The sequence below is a fragment of the Phyllobates terribilis genome, unplaced genomic scaffold, assembly GCF_046119375.1.
Source record: "Phyllobates terribilis strain yellow unplaced genomic scaffold, ASM4611937v1 Scaffold_2__4_contigs__length_985480577, whole genome shotgun sequence".
NCBI lineage: Eukaryota > Metazoa > Chordata > Amphibia > Anura > Dendrobatidae > Phyllobates > Phyllobates terribilis.
Genome location: NW_027362762.1, coordinates 672,196,447 through 672,219,282, shown reverse-complemented (window position 1 = coordinate 672,219,282; position 22,836 = coordinate 672,196,447).

The following is a 22,836-nucleotide window of genomic DNA, read 5'->3' as shown; positions in this document are numbered from 1 at the left end:
TTGCATAAGTCCTGAGAAGGAAACGCTTCCATCAGTTCTTGGCTGTTTGAAGCTATTTTGTGAAGCCTGAGGTTAGAGCAGGCAAGCATCTCCTGAGCTCTGCAGTCTCATTTGAAGGCATGGCTTTCAAGCAGTCATCGACATAGAAGTCCTTGTCTATGAATTGTTTGACATCGGATCCATATTCTGCTTCTCCTTCTTGAGCAGACCTTTTGAGTCCATAAATGGCAACTGCGGGTGAAGAACTGTTGCCAAAAATGTGTACCCTCATGCGATACTCTGTGACTTCATTAGAAGGATTATTGTCTCTGTACCAGAGGAACCTCAAGAAATTCCTGTCTTTTTCTTTCACGAGGAAGCAGTGGAACATCTGCTGAAGGTCGGCGACAAAGGCAATGGAATCCTTACGGAAACGTATCAGTACTCCCAGCAGTTTGTTGTTGAGGTCTGGACCTGTTAGGAGGATATCATTCAGAGAGACATTTCCGAACTTGGCGCTAGAATCAAACACAACTCTAATCTGGCCCGGTTTCTTTGGGTGGTATACTCCGAACATGGGTAGGAACCAGCATTCATCAGAGTCTTTGAGAGTGGGAGCTATCTCTGCGTGATTGTTTTTGGAAATCTTTTCCATGATGGAGAAAAAGTGCTCTTTCATTTCTGGTTTCCTTTGAAAATTGTGCTTGAGAGAGGAGAAACGTTTTAACACTTGATCTCTGTTATTTGGCAAACGTGGTCTGTGGGTTATGAAGGGAAGAGGTGCGACCCAGCTGTTAGTCTCATCTTTAACAAGTCCCTTGTCCATTATCTCTAAGAACAGCTTGTCTTCTATAGACATTGCCAGCTGATTGTCTTGTTTGGTTCTCTGGAAAACTGCGCACCCTAACTGATCCTCATAGCTGTTGGGTAATTGGGTGCTGTATGGCAGTTCCTTGATATGAAAGTCATTGATACAGGGTTGGAACAAAGATGGACGACCATTCTCCAGCATGTTAGTAAGCATACTTGTCGCAGAAGCGGGAGTGTGCATGCGCCCTAGGCACACGTCTCCTACTATGACCCATCCCAAGTCTAGCCTTTGGGCATAAGGAGCGTTGCGGGGTCCATTGATGTGGCGTCTCACTTTATGGACTTGCAGGATATCTCTTCCCAAGAGCAGGACTATTTGGGCTTGATGATCGAGTTGTGGTATAAGATGTGCTATATGTTTTAAGTGAGCATGGTGGATTGCTACATCTGGTGTTGGAATTTCAGATCTGTTGTCAGGAATTTGGTTACATTCAATGATTGTAGGTAATGGCTGGCTGATCTGTCCATCTATGGATTCAATTAGGCAATCAGCAACTTTCCTTCCCGCTGTCATCACAGTACCTGCACATGTTTTTAGTGAATAGGGAGTATTTGGCCCTTTGAAGTTGAATAGATCGAAGAACGCTGATCTAGCCAAGGATCTGTTACTTTGATCATCCAAGATGGCGTATAATTTTACAGCTTCGTCTCTGTGGCCCTTTGGGTAAACTCTGACAAGGCAGATTTTGGAGCAGGACCTATTGTCTATTGACCCTTTGCAAATTTCAGTACATTGTGAAGTGATCTCTGGTGTAGTTGTAGTCGTGTTCCTTTCCTCCCCGCCATGCTCACTGTCCATTGAAGTGTTTTTGGCACTCCAAGGGCCTGAGCCGGGGTGTAGTGCTGTGTTGTGGTCTGCAGTGCCACATTCTGAGCATTTCACAGTGACCTTACAGTCCTTGGCAAGATGTGATGTAGATGAACAGCACTTGTAGCATATGCCGTTTTCTTTCAAGAAGCTCTTACGATCCTGCATAGATTTCTCTCTGAAGGCTCTGCATTTCAGGAGAGGATGAGGCTTTTGATGAAGGGGACACTGCTTGCTGGGGTCCTGTTCTTTTGTCTCTACTTGAGAGTAGTTGCCAGACCAGTGAACAGAACCTGAAGAAGAAACATTAGTCTTGTGTACTGCTACAGACGTCTTGCGTGGATTGGGAGCTGGTGTCGGTGTGGCATACGACAGCATAAAGTCGAAGCTAGGGTCGTTCCTGATCCTTGCCTGTTGATGCACAAATTCTACGAAAACGGAGAAGGGAGGAAATGGAACATTGTGTTTATATTTGTACGTTGATCCATGTGTGAGCGACTTTTCCCGCAGATTGTCGGGCAACTTTTGGACTATAGGGTTAACACCTCTTGCTGTGTCGAGGAATGTGAGTCCTGGTAAGCCCTCTTCGCATTTTGCAACCTGGACTTCCATTAGCAGGTCACTTAACTCTCTGAGTTTCTGAAGACCTTTGTTAGATATTTTGGGAAAATCGTCAATTCTTTTAAATAAGGCACTTTCTATTGCTTCTGCTGAGCCGTAACACTCATCCAGTCTGTCCCAGATCATTTTGAGACCAATCTCGGGGTGGTTTATATTAATGTCTCTGATCCTTGATGGGTGTCTACTTGACTCTTCTCCAAGATATTTGACTAAGAGGTCTACCTCTTCTCTCTCTGACAACTCCAAGTCTCTAGCAACATTTTGGAAAAAAGCTCTCCAGGCCCTATAGCCTCCAGCATGGTCGTTGAATTTTAAGAGCCCTTTGGCCAGTAGTTCACATCGTGTAAAGAACTTGGCAAAGTCTGTTGTGAACTGGTTATCAGTAGGGTATACTGGTGGAGGATCGTCCTTGTAACGATGTGAGGTGCGTTCATACCTGCTAGTGTCCTCTAGGTGGCGCCAGCCGGTGTTGTCTTGTTTCGGCGTGATGAAAGATGTGCCAGGAAGGTGCTTTGCTTCGGTAACCTGCTGAGTGGCAGGGTTGTCATTAGCAGAATTGTATTCACGTTTATCACTGGTCTGGGTATGCCTGCCATGTTGAATTTTGCTTGTCTCACTGGAGATTTCGCATTCTTGCTTTAGTATTGGCTCAGGATCGTAATTTGAATCAGGGAGCTCATTGACATACTTAGTTGTGCACTGTAATGAATCCTGTGAGATAAGCTTCAGACTCGGCATACTGCTTTGTCTTTGCAAATCAGGGAGTTGTGCAGCCTCTAAGAACTCTGCTTCAGCCACAGCGGCTGCAGCTTCCTTTTCTGCTGATAGATTTTCTAAGGCAGCATCCTGACGTGCCTTATCAAGTTCTCTGTCAGCTAATGTTGCTTCTAAGTGCGCTTTCTCTACCTGCATTCTTGATTCTTGCTCTGCTTTTTCTAGCTTGAGATGGATTTCCTGGTTAGCAAATGTTGCTCGTGTTTTGGCGGCTTCAGCTTTTGCGCGGGCAATGGCGGCAGCGTTGCTGATAGATGATGGCTTTGAGGAGGCAGAAGCTACGGATTTCGTTCTGTATGATTTTTGGGACATGGTGCCTTTAAGGGGATGCTTGGCTGTGCAGAGATTGCTGTAGCTATATTAAGTCTCTGTGTAGCCGGTGTCCTGAATCTCACTAGCCGGTAGCCATTGTTTTACTGTTCTGTCCTCGCTACACATTATCCTGGGATGTATGTGTACTCCGACAGGCAGCTAAACCTTATCTACTTGTAATCCAATAAGGAGTCTGTGTCTTGTAGTCTATGCAGTTTATTGAACGATTAGTAGATGAATTTGGTAAAACTAGGAGCAATGGAAAAACAAACAATCAATATGTGTATACACAACACAGAATTACATGAAGTCAATGGCAGAACAGCATATAACATGTAATGAAGCAGCTTGACAGTCTCATAAGTGTAACTGGAAGATGCAGGGATTAGAGTCCTACATATCAGGTGTCTGCAATCAGGAAAAACATAGTCTGTCTTACCAACGATGCTATCACAAGAGAGATAAAATGGTGGATGTCTTCTCTGCAATCAGTCTGTGCGGAAAAGAACCTTCCTTCTCCCAGAGTGCATCATTGCAGACAAAACTATGGTGTGCTGAGTAGATCAAAAAGGAAACAAGTGCAGACAAACAAACTCAGCATTCAGGCGCTAGAGGGAGTCAGTGAGCTGCAAACAAGAAATGGGTCTGTCTGAAGACATAACAGAGGCCCATTTCCAACAACTACCACTCCAGTGTTTTATTAGTAAATTGTGTTTGCTAACTGTGTAAGAAGGCTAATGGATGTTTAGAAAACCCTAGAAAACCCTTGCACAAGTATGTTAGCCCAGTTGAAAATGGTTTGGCTGATTTGAGAAGCTATAAAATTGACCTTCCTTTGAGCTAGTTGAGAATCTGGAGCATTACATTTGTTTGTTCAATGAAACTCTCAAAATGGCCGGAAAAAGAGAAATGTTATGTGAAACTTGACAGTCTATTCTTGTTCTTAGAAATGAAGGCTATTCCATGTGAGAAATTGCCAAGAAATTAAAGATTTCCTACAATGGTGTGTACTACTCCCTTCAGAGGAGAGCACAAACAGACTCTAACCAGAGTAGAAAGAGAAGTAGGAGGCCCCGCTGCACAACTGAGCAACAAGACAAGTACATTAGAGTCCCTAGTTTGAGAAATCGATGCCTCACAGCTCCTCAACTGGCAACTTCATTAAATAGTACACACAAAACGCCAGCATCAACATCTACAATGAAGAGGCGACTCCGGAATGCTGGCCTTCAGGGCAAAGTGGCAAAGAAAAAGCCATATCTGAGACTGGCTAATAAAAGGAAAAGATTAATATGGGCAAAAGAACATAGACATTAGACACAGGAAGATTGGAAAATAGTTTTATGGACAGACGAATCAAAGTTTGAGGTGTTTGGATCACACAGAAGAACATTTGTGAGACGCAGAACAACTGAAAAGATGCTGGAAGAGTGCCTTATGCCACCTGTCAAGCATGGTGGAGATAATGTGATGGTCTGGGGTTGCTTTGGTGCTGGTAAAGTGGGATATCTGTACAAGGTAAATGGGATTTTGAATAAGGAATGCTATCACTCCATTTTACAATGCCGTGCCATACCCTGTGGACAGCGCTTGATTGAAGCCAATTTCATCCTACAACAGGAAAATGACCCAAAGCACACCTCCAAATTATGCATGAACTATTTAGGGAAGAAGCAGGCAGCTGGTATTCTATCTGTAATGAGTGGCCAGCGCAGTCACCAGATCTCAACCCCATTGAGCTGTTGTGGGAGCAGCTTGACGTATGGTACGCAAAAAGTGTCCATCAAACCAATCCAACTTGTGGGAGGGGCTTCAGGAGGCATGGGGTGAAATTTCTCAAGATTACCTCAGCAAATTAACAGCTAGAATGCCAAAGATCTGCAATGCTGTAATTGCTGCAAAGGGAGCATTCTTTGAAGAAAGCAAAGTTTGAAGGAGAAAATTATTCTTTCTAACAAAAATCATTATTTCTAACCTTGCAATGTCTGGACTATATTTTCTAATCATTTTGCAACTCATTTGATAAATAAAAGTATGAATTTTCATGGAAAACACAAAATTGTCTGGGTGACCCCAAACTTTTGAACGGAAGTGTATATATACAGTATATATATATATATATATATATATATATATATATGCACAGTACAGACCAAAAGTTTGGACACACCGTCTCATTTAAAGATTTTTCTGTATTTTCTTGACTATGAAAGTTGTACATTCACACTGAATGCCTCAAAACTATGAATTAACACATGTGGAATTATATACTTAACAAAAAAGTGTGAAACAACTGAAAATATGTCTTATATTCTAGGTTCTTCAAAGTAGCCACCTTTTGCTTTGATGACTGCTTTGCACACTCTTGGCATTCTCTTGATGAGCTTCAAGAGGTAGTCACCGGAAATTGTCTTCCAACAATCTTGAAAGAGTTACCAGATAAAATTGTCTGGGTGACCCCAAACTTTTGAACGGAAGTGTTGTTGGCCCTTTTGCCTTCACTCTGCGGTCCAGCTCACCCCAAACCATCTCGATTGAGTTCAGGTCTGGTGACTGTGGAGGCCAGGTCATCTGGCGTAGCACCCCATCACTCTCCTTCTTGGTCAAATAGCCCTTACACAGCCTGGAGGTGTGTTTGAGGTCATTGTCCTGTTGAAAAATAAATGATGGTCCAACTAAATGCAAACCGGATGGAATAGCATGCCGCTGCAAGATGCTGTGGTAGCCATGCTGGTTCAGTATGCCTTCAATTTTGAATAAATCCCCAACAGTGTCACCAGCAAAGCACCCCCACACCATCACACCTCCTCCTCCATGCTTCACGTTGGGAACCAGGCATGTAGAGTCCATCCGTTCACCTTTTCTGCGTCTCACAAAGACACGGTGGTTGGAACCAAAGATCTCAAATTTGGACTAATCAGACGAAAGCACAGATTTCCACTGGTCTAATGTCCGTTCCTTGTGTTCTTTAGCCCAAACAAGTCTCTTCTGCTTGTTGCCTGTCCTTAGCAGTGGTTTCCTTGCAGCTATTTTACCATGTAGGCCTGCTGCACAAAGTCTCCTCTTAACAGTTGTTGAAGAGATGTGTCTGCTGCTAGAACTCTGTGTGGCATTGACCTGGTCTCTAATCTGAGCTGCTATTAACCTGCGATTTTTGAGGCTGGTGACTCGGATAAACTTATCCTCAGAAGCTGAGGTGACTCTTGGTCTTTCTTTCCTGGGGCGATCCTCATGTGAGCCAGTTTCTTTGTAGTGCTTGATAGTTTTTGCAACTGCACTTGGGGACACTTTCAAAGTTTTCCCAATTTTTCGCACTGACTGACCTTCATTTCTTAAAGTAATGATGACCACTCGTTTTTCTTTACCTAGCTGCTTTTTTCTTGCCATAATACAAATTCTAACAGTCTATTCAGTAGGGCTATCAGCTGAGTATCCACCAGACTTCTGCACAGCACAACTGATGGTCCCAACTCCATTTATAAGGCAAGAAATCCCACTTATTAAACCTGACTGGGCACACCTGTGTAGTGAAAACCATTTCCGGTGACTACCTCTTGAAGCTCATCAAGAGAATGCCAAGAGTGTGCAAAGCAGTCATCAAAGCAAAAGGTGGCTACTTTGAAGAACCTAGAATATAAGACATATTTTCAGTTGTTTCACACTTTTTTGTTAAGACTGCAGTGTATGATACAGCACAAGAGGGTCCATTTAACGTCCTGTCTGCTGCTGCTGTAATAATTACAGATATTTGTAGTCATAGCCCCAGATATCAGGGGCCAGGGCAAATTTTTTTTTATCTTAATCCTGGTTATTTGCTTAAAAAGCAATCCAGAGTACACCATTTTTCTGCTCCATTTGCTTGGCAGCACTGCTGAACAAAAGTCAGATTAGTTCCATATTTCAGCGATAAAAATCCACAAATTTGAACTGAACGTGGAAAATATTGGCCTCCTTTTCCATTCTGTTGCAGTGTGTCGGTCAAGCTATTCACACTAGGTGTCGGTGAAGAATAGTATTAGTAGATTACAGGCCTGCTATTTAAAACCGTGGTTCTCTGTCAGACATATCACCTATAAGAGTGTCCCAAAATCAGCCATTTCTTCCATTTTCATTTTGTTGCAGTGTGTCGGTCAAGCTATTCACACTAGGTATCTGTGAAGAATAGTATTAGTAAATTACAGGCCTGCTATTCAAAACCGTGGCTTTCTGTCAGACATATCACCTATAAGAGTGTTCCAAAATCAGCGATTTCTTCCATTTCCATACTGTTGCAGTGTGTCGGTCAAGCTAGTCACACTAGGTCTCTGTGTAGAATAATATTAGTAAATTACAGGCCTGCTATTTAAAACCGTGATTGTCTGTCAGACATATTATCTATAAGACTGTTCCAAAATTAGCAATTTCTTCCATTTAAATTCTGTTGCAGTGTGTTGGTCAAGCTATTCACACTAGGTGTCTGTGAAGAAAAGTATTAGTAATCGGTGAACCAGGGGAGGAGTCCTGAGGAGACAATTTGCATATTTTCACTGAATTTTGGGATAAGTGAAGAGTCTTCGACAGCTCAAAGAACACTGGATTTTGGCCGTTGGAGCTGAAAGGAGGATATCGGTGAACCAGGAGAGGAGATCTGAGGAGACAATTTGCATATTCTCACTGCATTTTGGGATAAGTGAAGAGTCTCCGCGAGCTCAAAGAACACTGGATTTTGGCAGTTGGAGCTGAAAGGAGGACATCGGGTGAACCAGGGAAGGAGTCCTGAGGAGACAATTTGCATATTCTCGCTGCATTTTGGGATAAGTGAAGAGTCTCCGCGAGCTCAAATAACACTGGATTTTGGCCGTTGGAACAGAAAGGAGGACATCGGTGAACCAGGGGAGGAGTCCCTGTTGGAGGAAAAGTTGCGAAATCTAGAATAGAGGTTAACTACCTTGAAAATCATTAATGAAGGTGAAGAGTTCTTAGACAGAGCAGAATTATCTCTTCTTGATACAGAAAGAGAAGAAATTTGAACTGCACCTGACGAAACAGAGGAATGAAAGCATGTGACCCAGAGAAGCAGGAGGATCGAGAGGCAGTCAGCACCTATACTGCTCAGGAACCAGTACCAGGCTCTCACGCAGGAGAACCATGATGAAATACAGCAAGATAAGACTTTGCCCACAATGAATAACCTTGTAAGCCCTCAGAATCCTCCTGGATGGGGAAAGAAAAATGTTATGAAGAAAAAACGGAGAGTGGTGGTCATGGGGGATTCCCTGTTGAAAGGAACAGAGGCCGCTATCTGCAGACCAGACATAACCTCAAGAGAAATGTGCTGTCTTCCAGGAGCAAAAATTAAAGCTGTGTCTGACAGGATATCAAGACTCTTCAGGCTTACAGATCACTACCCATTCCTGCTTATACATCTGGGGACAAATGACACCGCAAGAAAGGACATGGAAACCATCTGCAGTGACTTTGAAGACTTAGGCAAGAAAGTGAAAGAATTGGGAGTGCAGGTGGTCTTCTCATCCATCCTTCCAGTGGATGGCCATGGAACAATGAGGTGGAATAAGATTCTACAGGTGAACAACTGGCTACGTCGATGGTGCCGTCAACAAGGATTTGGATTTCTGGATCACGGAATGAATTACCCATATGATGGACTACTTGCTAGAGATGGGGTGCACCTTACGAAGACTGGAAAACATGTATTTGGAAGTCGCCTTGCTACACTCATTAGGAGAGCTTTAAACTAGAACAATGTGGAAAGGGAAGCAAAAGGCCAGAAAAAGATATACAACTGACAAATACTATTGAGATCTCTGCTACTGGAAGTGGAAAGGAAGAACAAAGACAAAAAAAAAAAAAAAAGTAATAAATATGTGGGAGGAAGAGAAACCAATCACGAACTAAAATGTTTTTATACAAACGCACAAAGCATGGGCAACAAACAAGGAGAATTGGAACTACTAAAGCAGGAAAAGGAATATGATGTCATTGGAATCACTGAAACTTGGTGGGATGATACACATGATTGGAATACAAGGCTAAAAGTATGCAACTTATTTGCAAGAAACAGACTTGATAAACGAGGAGGAGGTGTCGCATTGTATGTTAGAAAAGCGTATATCTGCACAGAGATTGAAACTTCAGAGACTGGGAGTTCTGTGGAAACTGTTTGGGTAAGAATACAAGGAGAGAACAATGGAAAGGACACCATTGTAGGCATTTACTACAGGCCACCTGGGCAAGCTGAAGATATGGATGAACTCATTATGTATCAAATGGCCAAGTTCTCCAAATAATATGACGTAGTGGTCATGGGAGATTTCAACTATCCATACATTTGTTGTGAATCTCTCTCAAGTAAAGCTAACGGGTCAAGCAAATTCTTATCCTCTCTTGCTGACAACTTTATCTTCCAAAAGGTAGGGGAGAAAACAAGGGGATCTGCTACTTTGGATCTAATCCTGATAAACAGGGAGGAAATGGTTGAGGAGGTAAAAGTGGCTGGAACCCTAGGAGGCAGCGAACATGCTATTATAGAATTTTGGATAACTAGAGGAGGAAGACATGTGAAGACTCAAACTTCAAGGTTAGATTTTAGAAAGGCAGATTTTAAGCAACTCAGAAAGAGAATAGGAGGGATCCAATGGCTGGATGTTCTTAAGGACAAAAATGTCCCGGAAGGATGGGAAATTTTTAAAAATGAGATTATCAAAGCACAATCGTTAACAATCCCGAAAAGTAGGAAGAATGGGAAGCATTTAAAGAAACCAGGATGGATGAACAAAGAACTTAAACACATGCTAAAAAGAAAGAAAGAAATGTTTATCAAATGGAAAGAGGGAGGCATATCTAAAGAAGATTATAATGCAGTCTGCAGATCCTGTAGGGCACGTATCAGGTTAGCTAAAGCTGACAATGAATTAAGACTTGCAAGAGATGTCAAAAGCAATAAAAAAGGATTTTGGGGGTATGTCAAAAGTAAAAGAAAAGTCAAAGATGCTATAGGATTTTTACAGGATGAAAATGGTGAAATGGAAAGAGAGGATGTTGAGAAGGCCGAACTTTTTAATTCCTATTTTGCATCTGTTTTCTCTCAGAAAGAAAATGTAACATTAACTGATCTTCACTGTCCTATTAAAGGAATAGAAGAATCCAAGTTATCTGTAAACAGAGAGATTGTGAGGGAATATTTAGCTAACATAAATGAGTTCAAGTCTCCAGGTCCAGATAAATTACACCCCATAGTGCTGAAGGAGATCGTAGAAGAAATTTTAGAGCCACTCTCCATAATCTTTGAAAATTCTTGGAGAACAGGAGAAGTCCCAGAAGACTGGAGAAGAGCAAATGTTGTTCCTATCTTCAAAAAGGGGAAGAAGGTGGACCCAGGGAACTATAGGCCGGTGAGTCTGACTTCTATACCAGGAAAGATCTTTGAACAAATTATTAAATAACATGTATGTAAGTACCTGGATAAGAATGAAGTGACTAAACAGAGTCGGGATGGGTTTGTAGCTAACAAGTCATGTCAGACTAACTTAATTTCTTTCTATGACAGAATCACTGACTGGGTGGATCAGGGAAATGCTGTAGATATAGTATATATTGACTTCAGCAAAGCATTTGACAAAGTATCTCACACCATCCTTATTGAAAAAATGGCCAAGTATGGAATGGACAAGGCAACTGTTAGGTGGATTCATAACTGGCTTAGTGATCGGACTCAAAGAGTGGTTGTAAATGGCTTCACATCCAGCTGAATGAATGTCTCAAGTGGGGTACCACAGGGCTCTGTCCTGGGACCTGTATTGTTCAACATTTTTATCAATGATTTAGATGAAGGAATTGAGTGTAAACTGATTAAATTTGCTGATGACACAAAGCTAGGAGGGATAGCTAATACTAGAGAAGAGAGAGAGAGGATTCAAAAAGACCTATAGAAACTGGAGCAGTGGGCAGTAACTAACAGAATGGTTTTTAACAGGGAAAAATGCAAAGTACTACATTTGGGCAATAAAAATGAAAAAAGCATATACAAAATGGGAGGAATAGAGCTAACCAACAGTACATGTGAAAAAGACTTAGGTATACTAATAGATCATAGACTGAACAAGAGTCAACAGTGTGATGCAGCAGCAAAAAAGGCAAATACAATTCTGGGATGTATTAACAGAAGCATACAGTCTAGATCACGTGAAGTCATTATCTGACTTTACTCCTCTTTGGTCAGACCTCATCTGGAATACTGCGTCCAGTTTTGAGCACCACATTTTAAAAAAGACATCGACAAACTGGAGCAAGTTCAGAGAAGAGCGACCAGAATGGTGACCGGTCTGCAAACCATGTCCTATGAGGAACGGTTAAAGGATTTGGGAATGTTTAGCTTGCAAAAAAGAAGACTGAGTCGGAGACTTAATAGCTGTCTACAAATATCTCAAGGGCTGTCACATTGTAGAAGGATCATCTTTATTCTCATTTGCACAAGGAAAGACTAGAAGCAATGGGATGAAACTGAATGGGAGGAGACACAGATTAGATATTAGAAAAAAACTTTTTGACAGTTAGGGTGATCAATGAGTGGAACAGGCTGCCACGAGAGGTGGTAAGTTCCCCTTCAATGGAAGTCTTCAAACAGAGGCTGGACAGATATCTGTCTGAGATGATTTAGTGAATCCTGCTTTGAGCAGGGTGTTGGACCAGATGACCCAGGAGGTCCCTTCCAACTCTACCATTCTATGATTCTATGATTCTTTAATATACAGGCCTGCTATTTAAAACCGTGGTTCTCTGTCAGACATATCACCTATAAGAGTGTTCCAAAATCTGCCATTTCTTCCATTTCCTTTCTGTTGCAGTGTGTCGGTCAAGCTATTCACACTAGGTCTCTGTGTATAATAAAATTAGTAAATTACAGGCCTGCTATTTAAAATCGTGGTTCTCTGTCAGAAGTATCATATATAACTGCGTTCCAAAATCAGCCATTTCTAGTGAACGTGGAAAATATTGTCCTATATTTAAAATGGTCAAGGTGCGGGGCAAGGGACGAGGAAGTGGACGTGATGGTGATGGTGCATTCAGAGGCCGAGGACGTGGCCATTGGAAAGCTGAAATTCGGCCACAACAAACACCCACATCTTGTCGCTCGACCTTCCTGTTCCAATTACTTGGGGACCGCAGTACTCCACTATTGAACCCAGAGCAGTGTCAAAAGGTTGTTGGTTGGGAAGCAGATAATGCTTCCAGTAATTTTGCCACCACCACCATCACACTGTCTCCCACACAGTTAAGTCTCAGTAGCTGTGAGTCTGGACCGTATATTAATCACCCTGATCCTCCTTCCTCCCACCATGCCGAGTGCCTGGAGACAACACATCCCACACTTGGACACTCAGAAGAGCTGTTCACTTTACCATTTGTAGATTTGCACCTCTCGCCCGGCCAGCTTCAAGCGAGTCAAGAGGAGAACGCTTGTAGCGATGCCCAAATAGTGGAGAGGCCATGGTCACATGAAGGCGATGGTGGGAAAGAGCAATTAATGTCGCAAGAAATGGATGATGATGAGACACAATTGCCAGAAAATCAATAGGAGTACCAGGGTGCGGAAGTGGAAGACGAGGTGGTGGATGATATAGTAACTGACCCATCCTGGCAGGGGGACATACAGAGCGAGGTCAGCAGCACACAGGGAGGGAGGCGTAGCACCACAACAGGCAGGAAGAAGCAGTGTGGTGGCCGCAGACACAAGGCGGGAAAGTGTTCTTCGTAACGCCAACATGACGGAAGTTGCCAGTACAACTGTTAGGTCTTCCCGAGTCTGGTTATTTTTTAAAGACTCTGCAGATAACCCCAAAAAGGCCATTTGCACCACCTGCCAAGTCAGCATCAGCAGGGGTAGCAAAACTAGCAGCCTGACCATCACCAGCATGATCAGGCACATGGCAGCAAAGAACCCGACTAAGTGGTCCAAACCCCAGGGTCCAAAAGCAGTGTCAGCGGTTGACACCACTGCTTCTTCCGCTGTTGTACGTGTATGCCAATCCCCTGTCCATGGCACATGCCAAGATGCCTCCCGCCCTGCACTTGTCATTGCACACTCTCAAGAAGCAGCATCAGCAAGCACGTCCACTTCCTTGTCTCAGCGCAGTGTTCAGTTGTCCCTACCCCAGTGCTTGGAACGCAAGCGCAAATACACAACCAATGCCCCACACAACAGTCCCAAGCTGCCACTATTTCTTCCAGTGTGCCATCCCCGCATTACACGAGCAAGTGTCCCACAACATTAGCCGTGCCCTCAACAACGCAGTTACTGGGAATGTCCACCTAACCACTGACAAGTACACAAGTGCTTGTGGACAGGGATCGTACATCTCGCTGATGGCACACTGTGTTTATAGAGTGGAAGCCGGGACCCAGTTGGACTTTGGGACGGAACTCGTCCTCCCGACGCCGAGGATTGCGGGCCCTGAGTCAAACAAGGTTGCCCCCACATTCTACAGCTCCTGCACCTTCGTCCTCTTCAGCTTCGTCCGAAATGACCACTACAGTCACAAGGTGGAAATACTGCAGCACTGCCTCGGCCAAGCGTCAACAGGCTGTGCTGAAGCTAATATGCTTAGCTGACAAACCACATAATGCTGAAGTGTTGTGGACAGCTCTGAAAGATCAGGCAGATCTGTGGCTCACACCGCTGAACCTACAGCCAGGCATGGTCATGTGTGACAATGGCCGGAACCTGGTGGCGGCTCTGAGGCGAGGCGAGCTCACACACGTACCATGCCTAGCCCATGTGCTTAACCTTGTGGTTCAGTGGTTTCTCAAAACCTACTCGGATCTGTCGGATGTGCCTGTCAAAGTAAGCCGCCTGTGTGCCCATTTTAGAACATCAGCTACATCTTCCGCCACCCTTGCCGTGCTTCAGCAGCATTTGCAGCTTCCAGCTCACCGACTGTTCTGCAATGTCCCCACGCGTTGGAACTCTACATTGCAGATGTTGGAAAGGATTTGTGAGCAGAACAGGGCAGTTTTTGACTACCAACATCAACAAGGCCATCGGTATTCAGTTCGGACTCCACACATAAAACCTCTGGAGTGGACATGGCTGTCAGACATCTGTACCATCCTCCAAAACTTTGAGGACTCCACCAAGATAGTGAGCGGCGATGACGCCATAATTAGAATCATCATCCCACTTCTCTGTCTTCTGAAATGCTCTTTGCTCACAATTAAAGAGGATGCATTGCAGGCGGAGCACGATGAGATTGAGCAAGGAACCATACACGGTGATTCCACACAGCCCAGCCTCATCTCATCCCAACGTGGATTGAGTGACGATGAGGAAGTGGAGAAGGAGAAAGAACAGGAGTTAGTTTCATGCGCTATAAATGCTACTACCTGCACAACTGTCATACTGTCTGTTCAGCGTGGATGGCCTGGGGACATGGAGGAGGAGGAAGAGGAGGAGTATGAGGAGGAGAGCATAATCAGTCGTCCTCTTGGTGAGAACATGGAAGTCTTGCCTCTTTGCAGTCTAGCACACATGGCTGAGCTTATGTTATGCTGCCTTTCTGGTGACCCTCGCATTGTTCAAATTTTGGGTGACAGTCATTATTGGTTGGTGACACTTTTAGACCCCTGCTACAAGGTGAACTTTCTGTCTCTTATTTCTGCACAGGACAGGCCTAATAAAATGGGGCAGTAGGAGAAGGCCCTTGTTGCTGAATAATTTAAAAATTCAAATCTGAAAACGCTGGTGGCAGAGGTCACAGTTCGTTGGACAATGAAGGAGTACAGGCGAGAGAGACACAAATGCAATCCAGCAGAGGCAGGGGTACACTCTCAAAGTTCTGGGACAGTTTTCTCAGACCCTCTCATTGCACAGGCCCTGAGGCATGGGGTACTCTCCCTAGGAGGGAAAAGTTTGGGAAGATGCTGAGGGAGTACCTTGCCGACCATACCAACGTCCTCCGTGATTCCTCTGTACCTTATAATTATTGGGTATCCAAGCTGGACACATAACATGAACTGTCTCTCTATGCCTTGGAGGTCCTGGCCTGCCCTGCCACTAGCGTTTTGTCAGAGCAGGTTTTTTAATGCCGCTGGTGGAATTATAACTAGTGATGAGCGAGCACTAAAATGCTCGAGTACTTGTCGCTCGGGTCAAGCAAATTGGAATACTCGGGTGCTTGACCCGAGCAACGAGCCCAATGTAAGTCTATGGGAAACTCGAGCATTTTTCAGGCGGGTCCCCCCGGCGGTCGGCAGAGGGCCTAAAAATTGCCCAAATCGATGGGAACAGTGCTCAAATGGCATGGGAACAGCATGGGGAAGACCCCTGGAAGCATCTCTGACTCCCAGATCACTGCTGTAAACAACGTGGTCAGAGTATTACGCGACTTTTACGGACTCACAATTAAACATACAAAAATGAAACCAAAATGGATTTTCCTGGGAAATATGTTAAGGAGCATCCTTTCCAGGGTAATGACTTGTATATAAGGCAAAATAAATAACCAAAAACAAAAATACTCCTCCACACCTTGGGCTATGTTCACATGTAGCGTTTTTGATTCGTTTTTGCACTTTTGCATTGCTTTCAACCAAGACAAATGCATTCACCAGGAAATGTCATTTTAACATTTTACAACCTTATCTGGCCATGTGACACATCATCAGACACATGCATACAGTGGTGAAAAGACATTGGAACAGCATGGGGAAGACCTCTGAAAGCATCTCTGACACCCAGGTCACAGCCTAAAAGTGTGCCCATCACAAGTGATCCTTAGCGCATGCGAAGATGCCTCCCGCCATGCACCTGTCGTTGCAGACTTGCAACAATCACCGTCACGTCCTTGTCCCACTGCAGAGACTCCTCCGGCGGGTCCTGGCTTCTCCTTCAGGAGAGTTCATAGTGCCGAGGTGATGCCATGATGATGAAAGAGGCCATCATCTGCTTAGTTTTCTGTTACTTGGAATGCAAGTGCAAGTATGCAGCCAGCTACCCACCCACCCACATGCCGCAATACTAAACTGCCAGATTTCTGGGCAGCTCTTTGCACTTGAAATGTGGCCTTTTAAGCTCATGGAGGCAGAAGCTTTTCACAACCTTATGCCGGTGGCGGCCGGGTGTCCATACTCGGTCCCCAGCCGCCACTATATTTCCCGGTATCGCCTCTGCCTTCCACTAGCACGGGTCTCAAAACATTACCCGTGCCCTCCCCAGTGCACTTACTAGGAAGGACCGCCTAACCACAAACATGTGGACAGGAGAATGTGGCCAGGGATGGTACGGAGCCAGTCCACAACTTTTTTTGCTGAGAGTTGTATTTAGCTCGGTGAAAGGACTGGCATAGAGGGAAACCGTATCTACCCTGCATGTCATTTCTCCCAGGAAGTCCTCTAAAGCTCCTTGCACTTGAAATGTGGCCTGAACATTACTGCTGGTACTTTTCTGTGGTAATTTGCTTACTTCCTACCAGCCAGGAATATTTCCAGCAAACTATGGTACGACGCCATGGTATTAGCACTGCCCCCAGTACCAGTAGCGAAGCCATCCCCAATTTCCATCTCAGGAATTTTATTTGGTAGACTGGGTGGCTGCCCAAATACATTTTCTCAAAAAGGAGCTGAAGATAGAGTGGCAGTAGGTGCAAGTTTCTCCAGCCTGTTAGATATTAGAGGGTGAACGGCAACACATTGGATCAGTGGATAGCACTGAAGCCTTGCAGCGCTGGGATCCTGGGTTCAAATCCCAGCAAAGACAACATCTGCAAGGACTTTGTATGTTCTCCACGTGTTTGCGTGTGTTTCCTCCTCAGTAAAAAAGCAGCCATAGAGTGTCTGGGAACCTTCCCACACACTTTTCTTAGCCAGGACTGCTTCTTGGCGGGGTTGGATGGTCCCACCAGAGAATCCTCTGGTGTGCCTTGGCTTCTACCTCAGGAAAGTTCATGATAGCGCTAACTTTGCAGCTGCTATGGGGCTCTTGAGCGGGTGAGAAAGGTTAGCCCTCAGAATTAAATCCTTTGGTGGGCACAATGTTTTTCAATCTGAAACAGCTTCTCAGTGGGAGTTGTATTTCACCACAGCCATATTTTTTAGCTCGGTGAAAGGACTGGCATAGAGGGAAACCGTATCTACCCCGGCTGTCATTTCTCCGTCACCAGGTTCCACCCATTGTCACACACGACCATGCCTGGCTGTATGTTCAGCGGTGAGAGCCACAGATTAGGCTGCTCTGTTACAGATTTCAACAACTCTGCAGCACTGGGCAATTTGTCCATTAAGCATTAAGCATGTTATCTTCAGCACAGCCTGTTGCCGCTTGGCCAAGGCAGTGCTGCAGTGCTGTCAGCTTGTGACTGATGTGATCATTTCGGAGATGGAGGCGGAGGTGCATGAGCTGAACAATGTGATTAAATTGGTGACACTGTTTTTTATACTAAAGAAAGATCCTATTGTTTTGTATTTTTTACATTATTTTTTAAGACAAATGCATTCACCGGGAAATGTCATTTTAACATTTTACAACCTTATCTGGCAATGTGGTGTGTGACACATCATCAGACACATCCTTTTTTATTCATGATGGAGGGACTCTGAAAGTCATAAAGCCTATTTTTATAGGGACATCAGATGGCCCTTACTATTCTTAAAAGGCCAGCAGTCGGCCCTAGCTATTGTTAGAGAGCCATCAGCCGGCTATGCTTTGTTGTTTCCATAATTATCAAGTGGGTCTCCTATACTGTTATTGCTGCAAGGGCTGCCAGAAATGTAAACGCAACCCAATACCCCTTTGAAGAGACATAGAGGAGGGTCTCAGTAAAAAAAAAATGTTCCCATTATAAAGGAGCGCGTCTCCTATAGTGGTAATGCCCATGCTGTGACTACAAGGGCTGCCAAAATTTGGGAAAAACCCCACTAAGAATTTAAAGACACATAGAGCAGGGCCACAGTAACAAGGTACGACATGTTCCCATTAGAAAAGAGAGTGTCTGCTATACAGTTATAGGGTATGCAGTGAGTCAAACGGCTGACCAATTTTAGGAAATTCGCTAGACCTGAACCCAATCGAGATGGTTTGGGGTGAGCTGGACCGCAGAGTGAAGGCAAAAGGGCCAACAAGTGCTAAGCATCTCTTGGAACTCCTTCAAGATTGTTGGAAGACCATTTCCGGTGACTACCTCTTGAAGCTCATCAAGAGAATGCCAAGATTGTGCAAAGCAGTCATCAAAGCAAAAGGTGGCTACTTTGAAGAACCTAGAATATTAGACATATTTTCAGTTGTTTCACACTTTTTTGTTAAGTATATAATTCCACATGTGTTAATTCATAGTTTTGATGCCTTCAGTGTGAATGTACAATCCTCACAGTCATGAAAATACATAAAAATCTTTAAATGAGAAGGTCTGTCCAAACTTTTGGTCTGTACTGTACATGAACATACTGTATAAAAATTTTTTTTACCGGCATCATAAACACCCTTTAAAAAAATTATGTGGGTGTTGCATCACGGACCACGGTTACCCTGGTGATATGGTGGTGGAGGAAGAAGAGAAGGAGGAGGACAAGAGCAAATTGCCAAAATCAGGAAGCTTATACCCATGTGTGGGTGTGAAAAGGTGCATGAGAATACACCTCCCAAGAAAAGACACTGGATTTGAGTTTATGTTACGCTGCTATCATTCGGTGATGTTGAGAAGTCTGGCCCAATCCAGCCCTTGTTCATTTTTATAAGAGTCAGCCTGTCAGCATTTTCAGTTGACAGGCAGATGCGCTTATCAGTTATAATTCCACCAGCGGCACTAAAAACCCGCTCTGATAAAACGCTGGCAGCAGGGCAGGCCAGGACCTCCAAGGCATTGAGAGCCAGTTCATTCCACGTATCCAGCTTGGATACCCAATAATTATAAGACACAGCGGAATCACGGAGGATGTTGGTACAGTTGGCAAGATACTCCCTCAGCATCTTCCCAAACTTTGCACTCCTTGTGAGAGCACCCCGCGCCTCAGGGCCTGTGCGATGGGATGGTCTGAGAAAACTCTCCCAGAACTTTGACAGTATTCCCCTGCCTCTGCTGGATTGAAGTTGTGTCTCTCTCACCTGTACTCCTTGGTTGTCCAACGAAGTGTGCCCTCTGCCGCCAGCGTTTTCAGAAGAGAATTTTTTTAATAGTTCCGCAACAAGGGTCTTCTGGTACTGCCACATTTTTGTACACCTGTCCACCTCAGGAATAAGAGATATAAAATTCTCCTTGTAGCGTGGGTCTAGAAGTGTCACCAACCAGTAATGACTGTCATCCAAAATTTTGAGAACGCGAGGGTCATGGGAATGGCAGCGTAATATAAACTCAGCCATGCGTGCTAGACTAATAACAGGCAATACTTCCGTGTTCTCACCAAGAGGATGACTGACCATGCTCTCCTCCTCCTCCTCCTCTCTGTCCTCTGGCCATCCACTCTGAACAGACAGTATGACAGCTGTGCAGGTAGTACTGTCTATAGTGCATGAAACTAGCTCCTGTCCTTCCTCCTCCTCCGCTTCCTCATTATCACCCAATCCACGTTGGGATGAGATGAGGCTTGGCTGCGTGTGATCACTCTTTATGGTTCCTTACTCCATCTCATTTTGCTCCACCTGCAATGCATCCTCTTTGATTGTGAGCAGAGAGCATTTCAGAAGATAGAGAAGCGGGATGGTGACGCTAATTATGGCGTCATCACCGCTCACCATCTTGGTGGAGTCCTCAAAGTTTTGGAGGATGGTACAAATGTCTGACATCCATGTCCACTCCTGAGGTCTTATGTGTGGAGTTTGAACTGAATACCGATGGCCTTGTTGATGCTGGTACTCAACAACTGCCCTCTTCTGCTCACAAATCCTTCCCAACATCTGCAGTGTAGAGTTCCAATGCGTGGGGACATCACACACCAGTCTGTGAGCCGGAAGCTGCAAACGCTGCTGAAACACTGCAAGAGCGGCGGAAGCTGTAGCTGACTTTCTAAAATGGGCACACAGGTGGCGTACTTTAACAAGCAGATATGGCAGCTCCGGGTACGATTTGAGAAACCGCTGAACCACGAGGTTAAGCACATGGTCCAGGCATGTTACGTGTGTGAGCTCACCTCGCCTCAGAGCCGCCACCAGGTTCCGGCCATTGTCACACATGACCATGCCTGGCTGTAGGTTCAGCGGTGTGAGCCACAGATCTGCCTGCTCTTTCAGAGCTGTCCACAACTCTACAGCATTGTGCAGTTTCTCAACTAAGCATATTAGCTTCAGCACAGCCTGTTCCGCTTGGCCAAGGCAGTGCTGCAGTGCTTCCAGCTTGTGACTGATGTGGTCATTTCAGAGATGGAGGCTGAAGAGAAGGAGGCTGAGGAGGATGAGGTGCAGTAGCTGTAGACCGTAGGGGCAATGTTAGAACCCTCCTGTTGGTTTTTTCTATCTTGTGGTTTGCAGTCACGTGACCATCTGCCTTTATATTCCAGCTCTGCCCTTCTGGCTGTGCTGGACTTCAGTGTTTTACTGTACTTCTAGCCTGGTGCTTCTGTGCCTTTCTCTGTCAAGTTCGCTTGGTCCTCTGGGACCTCTAGTACTTTTTGTCAGTTTGTCATTTTGTGTTCTGCAACAACTTCTGTTAGGAGGTGTCCCATTTTTGTTCCATTCCTTAGTTCTTTTAGGGACCCCTCCCTTAATTCTATAGGTCTTAGTTCAGACTAGCCGAGGACTAAGGCAGGTCTGGTCACTTGGAATAGGAAGCCCGCTACATCATAGGGATTCAGCTTAGTCTTACTGTAGGGACAGCTTTCCCCTATCTTTCCTTAGTACATGTTGCAGATCAAAACAGGCAACACTGATTGACCTAGGGCCCGCAATCCTTGGCGTCGGGAGGACATGTTCCATCCCATGGTCTGACTGGATCCCGGCTTCCACTATCTTAAACCAGTGTGCCGTCAGCGAGATGTACCATCCCTGCCCACAAGCACTTGTCCACGAGTCCGTGGTTAGGTGGACTTTACCGGTAACTGCGTTGTTGAGAGCACGGCTAATGTTTTGGGACACGTGCTTGTCTAATGCGGGGACGGCACACCTGGAGAAATAGTGGCGACTGGGGACCTAGTACCTTGGGACGGCCGCTGCCATCAGGTTGCGGAATGCTTCCGTCTCCACCAGCCTTTCCGAGCGCAAGCAGTTGTGAAATGTGATAATTTAGTAGTGTGGCCTGTGGGGCGTTGGCTGCATATTTGCGCTTGCGTTCCAAGGACTGGAGTATGGACAACTGAACGCTGCGCTGGGACAAGGACATGGACGGGCTTCCTGATGCTGCTACTTGAGAGTGTGAAACGACAGGTGCATGGCAGGAGGCATCTTTGCATGCACCATGGACAGGGGATTGGCTTGCATGCACAACAGCGGAAGAAGCAATGGTACCACCCGCAGACACTGTTCCTGGACCCTGCTGCCATGTGCCTGATCATGCTGGTGGTGGTCAGGCTGGTCATTTTGCCACCCCTGCTGATGCTGGCCTGGCAGGTGGTGCAAATGGACTTTTTGGGGTTATCGGCAGAGTCTTTATAAAACAACCAGACTCGGGAAGACCTAACAGTTGTACGGGCAACTTCCTTCGTGTTGGTGTTACGGGGAACGGTTGTCTGTCTTCTGTCTGCAGCCACCACACTGCTTCTTCCTGCCTGTTGGGATGCTCTCCCTCCCTCCCCCTGTGTGCTGCTGTCCTCGCTCTGCATGTCCTCCTGAAGATTGGGTCAGTTACTATATCATTCATCACCTCGTCTTCCACTTCCGCACTCTGGTTCTCCACCTGACTTTCTGGCAATTGTGTCTCATTCTCGTCCACCTCTTGTGACACTTTCCCACCGTCGCCTTCGTGTGACCGTGGCTGCTTAAATATTTGGGCATCGCTACACGCGATCTCCTCTTGCCCCGCTTCAAGTGGACCGGGCGAGAGGCCTGAATCTATAAATGGAAAAGTGAACAGCTCTTCAGAGTGTCCAAGTGTGGACGAAGCATTTCCTATGCAAAACGCGCGTCGGGTGCGTGGTGGGTGCCTGAACTGGTGATCTATGCTCTTTGGGTAATTATGGCTACTTTGTTAACCATTTGGGGCTATTTTTATTGACACTGGTCATTCATATATGCAGCTATTTCGGCATAAGGTATTTATTGAGGTTATCTAGCGGCTATGTATGTACTTTGGAGGCAGAGTCACTATATATATTGATGCATTGATCTTATTAGCACTATGTGATCTGCCATATTAATTTATTGGGGTTATCTAGCGGCTATGTATGTACTCTGGAGGCAGAGTCACTGTATATATTGATGCACCTATCCTATTAGCACTATGTGATCTGCCATATTAATACATTAATATATCAATATATATGTGAAATATCTGTTTGATGGCCTCATTATTTTTACTGCCTTTATCATTTTCTGCTGCTTTTTGTACTTTATGCCCTTG